Genomic DNA, 12802 nt, shown 5'->3' on the forward strand with positions numbered 1-12802 from the left:
TCCAAAAATATAAAAATTATAAGAAAAGAACTAAATTGACTAACCAATTAAACTTGAAAATTTTGAACCCTTTGTAGCCGTCCGTTCTCCTTCCTTTCTTTCTTTATTTTTCTCTCTTATTTTTTCTATTAATTTGCATGCTTCCACTTACCTATCCTATTATTATAACTATTGTTATTATTTTATAACTTATACATATAAATTTTATTTCATTTAATAAAAATAAAATATATATAATAAATTAACATATGAATATATAAAATTATCATTAATGCCGTCCACTTAAAGACACAAAGGTGTAATTCCTTCTTTAGTCCCTTTAATTATTTTTAAATCATAATTCAACTTCTACCTTATATGCGATTTAGTCCTTATACTTAATAACTTTTAATTTCACAAAATTCACTTAATCAAAATCTAATTAACTACACAACTAACTTTGCAAATATTTATTAAAAATATTTACGAGTCTGATTTATGGGAACGGAGTCCCGAAAATACACTTTTCGACACCCCTGACTATAGGGTCGTTATAGAGAATATGAAGAAAATGAGAAGAGAGGAGATAGAAAAAATAAGGGAAAAAAATTAAAAAAATAGATTTAATGGTGGAAGAGATGGATTTAACAGTTGAGTGACTAGTTTGATCAATTTCTTTAACGACGGGGACCAAATTAACAAAAAGAATTAGGTTTGACCAAAATAGGAACGACCAAATTTTAGAGTGATTAACGAGGTGGTTTACCCTAAAATTTTCATATAAAATAATTTGTATTTATGAATAGGTTCAATTATAAATTTCATCCTTTTCTTTTATGAAAATTGAGAAATTAGTTCAGATACACTAATTTTAAAAATTTAGACCTCATACTTTATAAAAATTAAAAGATTAGTCTAATTGGGTAACACTATTAAATTTTGTTGTTAAATTATTGATATGAAAATCGATAATTCAACAATTTATATGCAAAAAGTTAGGAAAAAGAAATATTTCAACAAATTATATGCAAGAAATTAATATAAATCAATTTATTGTAAATTACGAAGATTAAATTTTAAAAAGTTACAACACTTTTGGTTGGCATGAATACCCAAACTATTCTTGGATGATTCGGTGGTAAGCAGCTATTCATTAGTTTGGTTCACCGAATCCTCCATTCGACAGAATTTCATTCATCTCCCATTCCGCCTCCTCCTGTAATAGCCATTCCCTACCTGATCTAAAGAATAGCAATATAGAGCCTCCACCGAATAAGAAAAAAAACATAACCTCCCATTCTTGCCCTTTACCACTCTTCCTCAGCAAACACCTCAAGCCACCACACCCCAACCCTATCTCCTAGTTCTCGTTTAGTTATTCTCATCCCACAACCATCATCGACAAAGATCTCGACATTGTAAAAAGCGTCCCCAAAGTTAAACGAGTAAGGTTCTTATTCCCCTCAATCTCACCTCCATTGTGAGGATTTCATCTCTTTGCTTCTCTTCTTATATTTCACTAGGAGGGAGCTGTGAAAAAAATGAGTTTTCAAAAAATATTGGTCAATTGGTTGATCCGATTATTTTAGGGTAATTTAGGGTTAGAAATCTAAGCTTGGTTTTTTCGAATTGTTAGGCATTTCTGTTGTAAGGGATTTCAGGTTGCTTGTCTATAGTAAGGGATTTCAATTTCTGGTTGGAATTTGTTGTTTGTGGTAAATGGGTTGAAGGGGTTTTGGATTTTGAGCTTTGAATCAGTTACAGAGTTTTTGAGCAAGAAAAAGAAAAAGAAAACAGAGGCGGGGGAGATGAGGAAATCGTTTTACTAGTAAATTTACCATTGCTTAGTGTTTCAACAATCTTGGCATCTGTACCAGCGTTCATGATTTTCTCTTAGTAGTGAAGACTCTGTATATCTATAATTAGTAGTGTGAATTGTATTGATTTCACCGATATTTGATTGCTTACAAAATTGTTGGATGTTTCTTTGAGTCTCTTCTGCATGTACTTATTTTTGATCATTTTCATTTAAAATTTGTTGCCCCCCCCCCAAAAAATAATTTTGGAGATGTATTTCATATCAATAAGCTTGGACAATATTTTTAACCGAAATTATGCATCTGTATGTCAGGCTCACATGCTCAAACTTGTGATACTTTGGAGGACAACATTGGTGGTCAATCATGTGTGGTCAATCATGTATGCTCAGCCCATCACAAGACAATATCATGGACACTGTGAGAGTCATTTGGGTTGACACTGAAGGAAATATAGCATCAGGAGCCTCCAGCGGTGGTATTGCACTGAAGGTGATAATTACTGGATGCAATTGTATTTCTTAGTTCATTCCTCTTTGAGGCTATATAATTATGAGACACTTTTTCCCACAATGGTGACAGGTCTCTGTTCGTGTGGGATTAGCAGCAATGTATGGTGCAGGCTGTTGGGCCTCCTCAAAAGGACCCTTTGGGGCTCCTTTCATAGTTGGTTGTTGTGTTAGCGGTGCTGGAGAATACCTAATGAAAATATTTACAGCTCGGGAGTGCTATGCCTCATCGTCACTGTAAGATTCTTTTGGATTTATATGCTTAACAGGAATTTGCTCCCTTTACATGAAGAAAGTTTCAGTTATCCTAAATGGACCTTATTGAGTTAGGTTGTCTCTGCTTGTATCTCTTTCTATTAATACAAAAGTAGTATAATAGGATACGATCTTTTGAAACATTAATTGTCTACTTGATTCCGAGCATGGGTGTTGAAATCGGTAACGGTCTATGCTTGGTGAGAACTAGAAGTGATAAATCATATAATAGAAGTTGAATTTGTTCGATCTTAAATTATTTGCTTAAATTCGAAGCTATAGAAATTGTAGCTGCGTACTCATCCTTGTCTTTTGGGATAGGATATTTTGGAAGTGGCATGGAAAGGCCTAAGGTATGATGCTTGCAATTAAAACATGCATGTTTTTGGAGTAGATGGTATATTCATTGATGTAGCAAATTATAAGGTGTGGTTAAGATACTGCATTAATTATGTATGGTTATGAAGTCCCAATTATTTCCGGCAATGCTTTGACAGCCATTAGAGATGAAAATATTTATGTACTCTCCAACTGTTGTTTATGCTTTTTTTTCTTGATTCAGGTTTCTATTCTTAGGAGAAGTAAACAACAGAATAGAAGTGGAATCGATCATTTTGAAGCTCGAGTTGATGTTTCTACATGACTGGTTTTTGTTTAACATGTTTTTTTTAAGGATAAATTATCATATCAAATCAAATCTCTCCAATTTACTTGGTTTCTTTGGGAGTGTATGTAGTACTATAAAAGAAAGTAACCTGTCCCCCTTCGAGATTGCCATTTATTGGTTAATATTGATGAATAAAAGTTAAAATGATCAAATCGATATGATCTTAACCTCACCAGTTCAATGGTATTACTATTGAGCCAAAGTCTATAATATTTGTTTTTATTACAACCAAAGAAACAAGCAACCTTTATCATAGAAAACATATGATAATTACCTTAACACAACAACATCTCATCCCTAAAGGCTTCCCCAATCTGAATGGTTCCTCCAAAAGGATAGTTAGCTCAACCAATACATAGCTTTCATCATCATTATTGAAGGTGAAATTAATGCATTGCCTCTAATGTTTATGCCTTATTCCAATGTTATGAATGGTGTTGATTAGTCACCATTCAAGAAAGTGCTTTAAAATTATATTCAACACTATGTGAAGTAGAAGGTTAAACTGAGGATGAGCGCTATCGCGCATTGAGCAAAATTCCAGATCATTACTTCTAATATTTTGTTTTTTTATTGTAGAATGATTAAATTATTTGTTTCACTAATGATATTTTAGCACATTAAATATGTATTGCAGTTTAAAAATAGTAAAGTAGATTATATATTATTTTTATAGTATTATATATTATGATTTTTTAATTCATATAATAATTATTATTATATTAAGAATGTTATTAAATTATGTATTTTTAAATTATATTTAATAATAATTATGTTAAAATATGGTTAAATTATTTTTTAATAAATTATATTTAACAATAATTTTATTAAAATTTAATAACAATATCAATAATCATCTATCTAACAAAATTTCGCTAAGGGTACTTTGGTCATTTAAGTCTTTTTCCTTATATTATTACAACATCTATTCCTTTCAACCAAACAATTAAATTACTGATTACATGACTCTATTACATTACAAATGAACCAAACGTACCCTTAGACTAACTTTTCCATTTTGTAAAATAAATGTATAAAATTCATGATTATACTTTATTAATAATACTACTTTTTATAACCGTGCAATGCATTGGTTTTTTATTATATAATTAATATTTTAATAATATTAGTTTATTTTAATTTTTAAATTATTTTAGAGAGTGATATATATACATATATTATCACATCTCAAAAATTGGATTAGAAGAAATTGGGTTAGTGAAATCGAGGGTGGTGATGTTCTGTTTTTGAATTAAGGTTGTAGGAATTTTGTCAAATGAATTGATTTGTTGTAGTGGTTAAGTATTGTGCTTGCATATGAGAGGTTTTTGGTTCAAATCCTTTATGTTTGAATATTTTGTGTGCAAAGTGGAGTTTATTTTTGTTTTAAATTCTGAAGAAAAGAATCTAATTTGGAGAAGTATAGGAAATAGTGGTGTTTCCATCGTTCGAATTTTTTTTTTGTGTCGGGTAAGTGGATGATTTTTGTTTCGGTGGTTGTTGTGGTGATATTCAGTTAGTAATTCTTATATATGCGTAGGGGTGATCTTTATAAGTGGTTTCAAGTGTTTAATTTAATCGTTTAATTTGCTGTTAGGGGAAAATCGAGAGACATTTAGTCTTAACGTCGATGTAACGTGTATGAGGTTAGTTAACTTAAGATTTTAGATCACACGATTTTTAAGTTAGATTTTAAATTAATTTAGTCATAAAGTCTGGTTCAGATTATTAAATTATAAAAGTTTCAAATCATATTAATTTACTACTAATTTTGAATACAGCTCTTGCAATAGTCTAGTTTTCTTTTTCTTTCTCGTGCCAATTATCTCTTTAGGTTTTATATTTTTATGTTGACACGTGTTTCTTCTGAACAATCACTCATGTTTCGTTTTTGTTTCATATTTTTTGTTGCATTTTTCAAAAATTTTAAGAATTTAATGAGAAATTTTTAAAAATAATTAGGTCAAATTAAAATTTTAAAATTTTTGTGATTTTAAGATTAAAGAAAATATAATGAAAATTTTCTTGATACAATATGATTTGAACTCAAACTATTCCTAAAAAATAAACACTGGACTAATATATTACAACTCGAATTCATACTATTATTTTTTATACTTGAAGGTATACATCAAACCAATATTTTTTTAAAAATTATTGTGTTTAAGGGTACAGAGTAGCATTGAGGTTGAAATTGAAATAAGAATAAAATTTAATTATTTTGGGATGTTTTGATTAGAATTTCATGTTATCACTTATTAGAGATATATTCTTATTTTTAATATCTTGTCAAATCAATTGAATAATTTATATGAAAATGAAACATACTTTGGTTGTTTCTTAACTTGTTTAATTTATATTATGTTGTTTTCTTGTGCAAAAGTAAGTTTATTAAGATTTTTGGAAAAATTATTAAGTATTAATCCTGGTTTAATTTAATAATGGCATGTAAAATATTTCACATGACCTTTTCTTTATTTTATTAAATGTGAGGATGACTAATGTGGTAGGAAGAGCTTATCTAAGAATTTCTCCTCTTTTCGCATACCAAAATTAAAGCAAAATTTTTATGAATGTATATTCCAAAAGGTTTTCGAGTTTGATTAGTTCATTTATTACATCTCATTTTCAAGACGTCTTTATTCTATTAACCATTCATTTACTACTCTTACTATAAAAAAATAGGTTCAAATGAAAAATTAGTTCTTAATTTATAATTTATGTATTTATTTACATCAAATAATTTCAAAAAAATAAAAGAAAAGAACACAAAATTCAAATATAATATATTTATGAAAAAATATTTTTATATATTAATTATATAATTTTTAAAAATAAAAGTTAAAAGATATGTATAAATTAAAAATATCGAAATATTCAAAATAAAAATTCAGAAATGATATATAATTAGATAAAATATAAATAATTCAATATATATTTTAAAAAAATCAAAACAATATTCAAATTAAAAATTAATTAGGGTGTCGATTGAGTCTTAGCTTGATTAACATTGACATTGTTGCCGATGCAAGAGGACGTGGGTTCGAGTGCATTGAAGCGCATTATCCTCCTATTTAAGGGTTGGGAAGGGATTATGGGTAGTTTTAAACATTATATAAAAAAGAACAGATATGATAAGAACTTAGGATTAACCCGTCAACTGGTAATACTTATATGGCTTTTATGCCACCTGTGACTAGGTGATTAAGTCTTGGTTATCTTTGTTATTGTTGGTTTTGTTCTACACATCTTTCCCACTAAAGATATATATTTGATTGCAATTGCAGGCCATCAAAGCAAGAAATAAGCTTAGCCTTTTTATTTTTGTGATTTCTAAATATGGTCTAATTCAATTATTGTTTTCCAATAATGATGATTTTGGGTTTTGTTTCGTGTTAGTATACAAAAGGAATGCATTGTATACGTCTGGTATTGAATTTTTAAAGCACTTAGCAACTAAGTGTAGTGTTGAAGGTTCAAAAGGATGCGCTAGCTTATTAATAAATTTAGGTTTAATCTACACTTTAGTTCTCCAAATACATCCTTTTTCTTACTTTGGTTCCTAAAGTTATTTTTAGTTCACTTCTGTCCTTAACAAGTGTACATTAAATTACGCACCAAAGTGTACATTAAGCCTAATAATATATATGTACACATTTTAAACTATTGAACATCAGTGCCTCAATTCTGAATGACCTCATTAGTTGAGATAACTTCTGAGCAGCCTAAAAAGCACCTTTATCTCCTACGGGTGCTTTAACATGAGAGTTTGGTAAATCAAGTCATTTAAGAAAATTATGTGGTCAAGTGCTGCCGTTCAATTGTCTGATAAAAATACAAGATAATATAGAATAGGCCAAACTCATGAAAACCAGTAGATAAGTAAAGGTGAAAATGAAGAACAAAACTGGTTATTTGATATCTACAAGATAGAGCCTTATGTTTATACCAAGTGTAAAAGATTGATGAGTCGTAAGCACAGACACTTGATACTTCCTACTCCTCATACTCCTTATTTATCAAGCTTACCACCCTCTTCACCAGCCTGTGTATGGAGAACAACATCACTAGCAGCTCTGCTAGTTTGCACAATTTTCACTAGCTTTTTCAGCAGTGGAGTTTATCTATTGCATGATATAGCAGCTTTTCAGCATCAACGCAACTTGGGTGGAGGGAGAAACCTACCTACCTCCTTGCCAGTTAATGGATCAATAACATAGTGTGCTATGTTGAGCCGTAATCTGCAGATCTGGTTCAGGTTCAATTTTTATATATGGACAAGATACCGAGGATAATGCACCCATATTTTTATCAAAATCTAGCCAAAAGACAGGTTTTAATCCGTAGAGCCGCAGAACCAGATTCATTACCTTGATTAAGCAGTGCAAGACCACCACTCCTCCATCAGATATCAGATCAAAGAAGATGATCCTAAGAGTAGGACTTGAGCCGCAGATGGAACACATAGAAGGGGCACGAGCTTGCATGAAGAATAATAAATCTATAGCCTGGGTGAAACATGCATATGACCTGATAGAGTAGATGTAAATTGGTGGCAATGCGGCAAAATATGAGGTGCTTAAATACTATAATATTGTATTATTTAGTAGTAGCACATCACAACAGTTGCTCCTTTGTACTTTAACTGCCCAATTGATATGATTAAAATGATATAAAACGTCGATAAAGACAGCAAAACCTGCAAATGTTAGTGAGTAATTTCCAGAGGATATTAAACTACCACTAACGGAGTCTGATGTGGCATTCCAAATTTTTTGACTCACTATTGTTCATCATCTTCTTCCCGTCCACACCACCCTTGCTTCCACCATTCTTTTTTCCTTTTCCTTTGCTCACTGCTTCTGGCCACTACACCATCTCTTCATTTACCCACTGCTACCATATGCTTATCCTATAGTTTCCTTTTCTACATTTTGTATATATATATTCAAAATATGATTTTATGCAGAAACTGTTAATAGTTGTATGCTTGACCCAAAATGCAAAACCTAACAATCCTCACAATTTTATTAGTTTGGGAAATGGCCACGTATTCAAGCTCAAGCCACCAAATTCACCAAGTCAAAATCATGCTTCTATATCTTTGTGTGTATATATATAAGAGGCTAGCTCACAAAGCCTAGTGGAGGAGGAAACCTATGTTCAAAAAACAGATAGTGGAGGAGGAGACCTTCTGCCAGCAACAAAGCAACCATAGGATCGAGAAGTCTTTCATTGTCACCTTCACAAAACAGTATCCGTAAGCAACATTTGTGCACCCAAAGGTTAAGAAGAAAGAGTTCCTCAACAATGTTCAGAGTTTCAACTAAACATCAAGAGACAAATATTTAGAGTTTCAACTAAACATCAAGAGAGATATTTTGACAAAATTTTCAACACAACAATTGGGTAGAATTAATTTTATATACAGATCAGATATTTTAACAAAGGATGCATTAATGCATCATAAGAGGAATGTGAATTTTGGCAAACAACTCAGCCTCTTTATATTCCATCACATCATGGATTCATTCCTTACTTTAAAAAATAAATGAAAGAAAATCCATTTTTTACTTTATTTTTTTTTATGTATTTCTGGGTTTTTTACTTAAATAATATAAAATTTTAAAAAATACTAAAATGGCATGTTTTAAAAATTATGTACCAAAATAGTACATTCAAATAAGTGGAGGGTGATGCATAGGCGGCATCACTCTAGGATTCTGACACATTTCAGTTAAAAAAATAATATTTTAGCAGTGGTGCGAAAGTGATAGGCGCCACCACTTTGTCCATTCTGGTATAAGCGCATATAAAAATACGGAAGGGGTATGGTGCATATCTGATAGACAGCACTAGTGACTCCTATCTACTAGGCAGACACCAGTAGCTTCCCCCCCTCCCCACGCGCTCCCCCATCCGGCTCAATTTTAAAGTATCAGTTAAAAAAAATAGCAAAACAAGAGAGCGAGAAGAGAAGAAAGAAAGAAAAGAGAAGAAAGAAAATTTATTAATATTTTTATTTTTATTTTCAAATAGAATAGATTGTGATAAGAACAAAAATTATTTTGTTAGTATTATATAGTTTGTCTAGTGTTATTTTTATGTTTTGTTTTAAAGTTATTTTGTTTATTTTGATTTGTTAGTAAATTTTGTGTTTAGATTAATTATGTGTTTATTGTGAATATTATGTTTTAAATTTTTTAATATATTTGAAAGTTTTTATGTTAATAACTATTATAAAATAATTGTTAGTTAGTGATAACAATGAAAAAATAGATAAATAATGAAAATATTTCATCATAGATATTGTTAGAATTGACAATAAATTTGATATTGTTAGAAATGATCTCTTTTCATTCATTAAATTTTTTATGTAAGTATTTTTATCTTTGTTCAAATTGTTTTGAGAAATTTATTTCTTTTTTAATAGAGTTGAGCATTGAAGATGGATAATCAGTTTTTCATATGCGTTTATTTCGATGGAATCATCTTGACAACAACTGTTGGATGTATATTTGGATGTCGGCGACAAATAGAAATGAGATTTAATAGAAATGTCTTGTTCGATGATATGAAGGAAATGGTTATCACAAAAATTGTTAGATGTTGTGGGAGAAGGATATCGAAACTTTTTTACAAGTTTCCAGTTTCGACAGATCCCATCAAATTCACCGAAATAGAACTTGTAGATGATGAAGATGTGGAGATACTGATCACTCTTTATTTATGGGAATCGGAGTGACCAAAATACACCGATTCAGTTATTTGCTAAGTTAGCTGGTGTGGAGCCAATTGAAGATCTCACTGCATTTGGTGAAGAACATGGAGCTCATGAACCGTGTATAGTGGCTCCAATATCGTATGTTGATAGTGAATCAACTATACGCGGAATCAATATCGATCTTAATGTTGCACCCGATATTGATGTGGTTGGTGATGATGGATACGATAGTAGTGATCATTGTGATAAAGAGGTCGATAGTGATAGTAATCCCGATATGGACGAGGTCCCCGATGATATTGACGACGAAGACGTGAATGCTGATGGGAACATTAACACATCTTCAGTCGGGAACTAGATTCGATGTATTGTGATGCAAAATAATCTTGGGCCACACATGTCGCTCATACACCTCAACGCGGCGCACATAGTCGAGTTTTCGGAGTACCTTGAAATACTACTTGCTCACCGGCTGGCCGTAGATTCTGATCCTGAGGAGTTGTTCATAGGCCAGAGATTCGAAAGTAAGAAAGAATGCGTATTTGCTATTAAGCGGTATAGCGTGAATATATCAGTGGACTACAAAGTCGCAGTGTCTAAACTAAAATTATATATTGGGGAGTGTTGGAAGTCGGCAGAAAACTACAATTAGCGGGTATGAACTGCATTTATTCAAAATTCGCAGATGTGGGAGATACAAAAATTTGTTGGGCTTTACACATGCACATCAATACGTATGACAGAAGATCATCGAAAACTTGATTCCAAAACTATTTGTACGTGCATCATGTCAATGGTGAAAGACATGCCGACCATTAAAGTTTCGATATTGATTGCCGAAATGTAGGCACGATTCCAGTATTGAGTATCATACCGAAAGGCATGGATAGCTAAACAGATGGCAATTTAGCAATTGTACGAGGATTTCGATGAGTCGTATAATGAGCTACAGGGATGGATAGCTACTATGCGGGAGTACGTATCGGAGACTGTCATTGAGTTACAGACACGACCTTATTACGGCTCGGATGACCAGCTACAACCGGGAAAAAAAAATTTCCATCATATGTTCTGGACGTTTGATCCATGTGTGTGCACATTTCCCCACTGCAAGCCGTTTGTGCAAGTAGATGGGACTTGACTATACAGAAAATATACACAGATCCTACTTCTTGCAGTTGCTCAAGACGGCAACAAGAACGTGCTCCCGATAGCAGTTGCCATAATAGATAATGAGAACATGGAATCTGAGGAGGTATGTTATTAGCAATGATAATATTTGCATCATCTCCGATAGAGGGAAATGATTAATTGTCACCATTAGGCGTTCCAATATGCCATGAAGATCTGTTTACTGCATCTGGCATATTGCGGCTAACTTCTATCGCGATTATAAGAATGTAAATTGGTGGAGACAAGTTGTGAGAATGGGTAAATGATAACCTTATCTTTTCAATATAAGTTTTAATATTTTAGGGCAATACTGTAACTTGTCTTTTCTTAATACATATACAGCGCACGAGCTAGAGCCACAAATTTTCCACCAAAGAATGACTCGACTTGAGAGTGACATGGAGAGTCAAAGAAACACATCTTTTCGACAACGGTTGGGTACCATGAAGTCGTGGCAATGGGCTCAAAGTTTCGACGAGAGCTTTCATTATGGTCAAATGACCACAAACTTGGTGGAGGGGATCAACGCTATGTTGTTGAAAACACGACATCTTTCGATTTCATCTGTCTTCTTAGCTACATTCTACAGGTTGGCTACCTTGATGCCAAAAATGGATCAGCAACAAGTCAACTAGATAGAGGCGAGACACATGTTTGTCGAAGATGTCAAGGATGCAATGGTTGCAAACTGTCGAATGGCGAGGTTGATGAATGTAGAAGTATATTCACGGCGTCTTGAAACATTTCGAGTTATGAAGACCATCGGCCATCGACCCGATATACCACCTAGGTCCTATAGAGTTGATCTCTGAAATAGATGGTGCGATTGCAAGAGGTTTCAAACACTTTATTATCCATGTGCGTATATCGTAGCAGCGTGTGCTGAAGTCTCGCTCAATGTTGAACAATTTGTCGATGATGTGTACACCCCTGAGCGCACGTTGCGTGTCTAGAAGAACGAGTTCCCCATCCTGCCTAGCCTGTCTACGTGGGAGGTGTCTCCAATGACTCTCGAGCTTGCCCCAGACAAAGGGTTGCGTAGGAATCTGAAAGGTCATCCGCAATTATCCAGAATCCATAATGAAATGGACATTAGGGAGAAATCAGACAGTAAGTGTTGTAGATTATGCAGATTAGCTGGTCATAATCGGAGTACATGCCCGCAGCGAAACTACCACATTGGACAATCGTTACGATCAGGTAGGAATTGAGCTTATGTAATCCAATGTACCTAATTTATATTAGAAAGTCTTTTTTTCCAAGTTTTAATGTTGTAATGTATTTAATTTATATAACAAAATTTATATTACAAAGTTTGTTCCAATTTTTAATATTTTCTTTTTCTTAATTTATATTTTTTAGAATAAAAAAGGTACAAACTTTGTAATATTTAAATTGCAAGAAACCCCTAAAATTGATGGTTTGATGGTGTGGTCCTAGGGGTATATTTCTACGGGGGTCAACGTTCACGTTGTGGCTGATCACGACGATCAACATCCTCTTCAGTCGCAGGTGGGGGTGTGAAATATGGAAGAAAAATCATATGCTTTGAGCGTCATCGATGAACTTGAGCCGAGAGAAGTGCTATACTGCGGTGGATACGACCTAGGAAGAGTGGAGTAATGCGGTGGATACGGGCCGGGAGGAGTGCTGTACTGCGGTGGTACTGGACTAAAAA

At 32.7% G+C, this 12802-nt stretch overlaps 1 non-coding gene across 1 annotated transcript; it reads left to right on the top strand.

Annotated features, from left to right (window-relative positions):
• The first annotated feature begins 1116 nt into the window (after nt 1-1116).
• LOC105804642 (uncharacterized) lies at nt 1117-3279 on the top strand. Its single transcript, XR_001137079.2, has 4 exons — nt 1117-1424; nt 2111-2288; nt 2379-2913; nt 3123-3279. It is a non-coding gene; the product is annotated as an uncharacterized LOC105804642 (transcript).
• Nucleotides 3280-12802: the final 9523 nt, after the last annotated feature.

This window comes from Gossypium raimondii, chromosome 11 (genome assembly GCF_025698545.1).
Source record: "Gossypium raimondii isolate GPD5lz chromosome 11, ASM2569854v1, whole genome shotgun sequence".
Lineage (NCBI taxonomy): Eukaryota > Viridiplantae > Streptophyta > Magnoliopsida > Malvales > Malvaceae > Gossypium > Gossypium raimondii.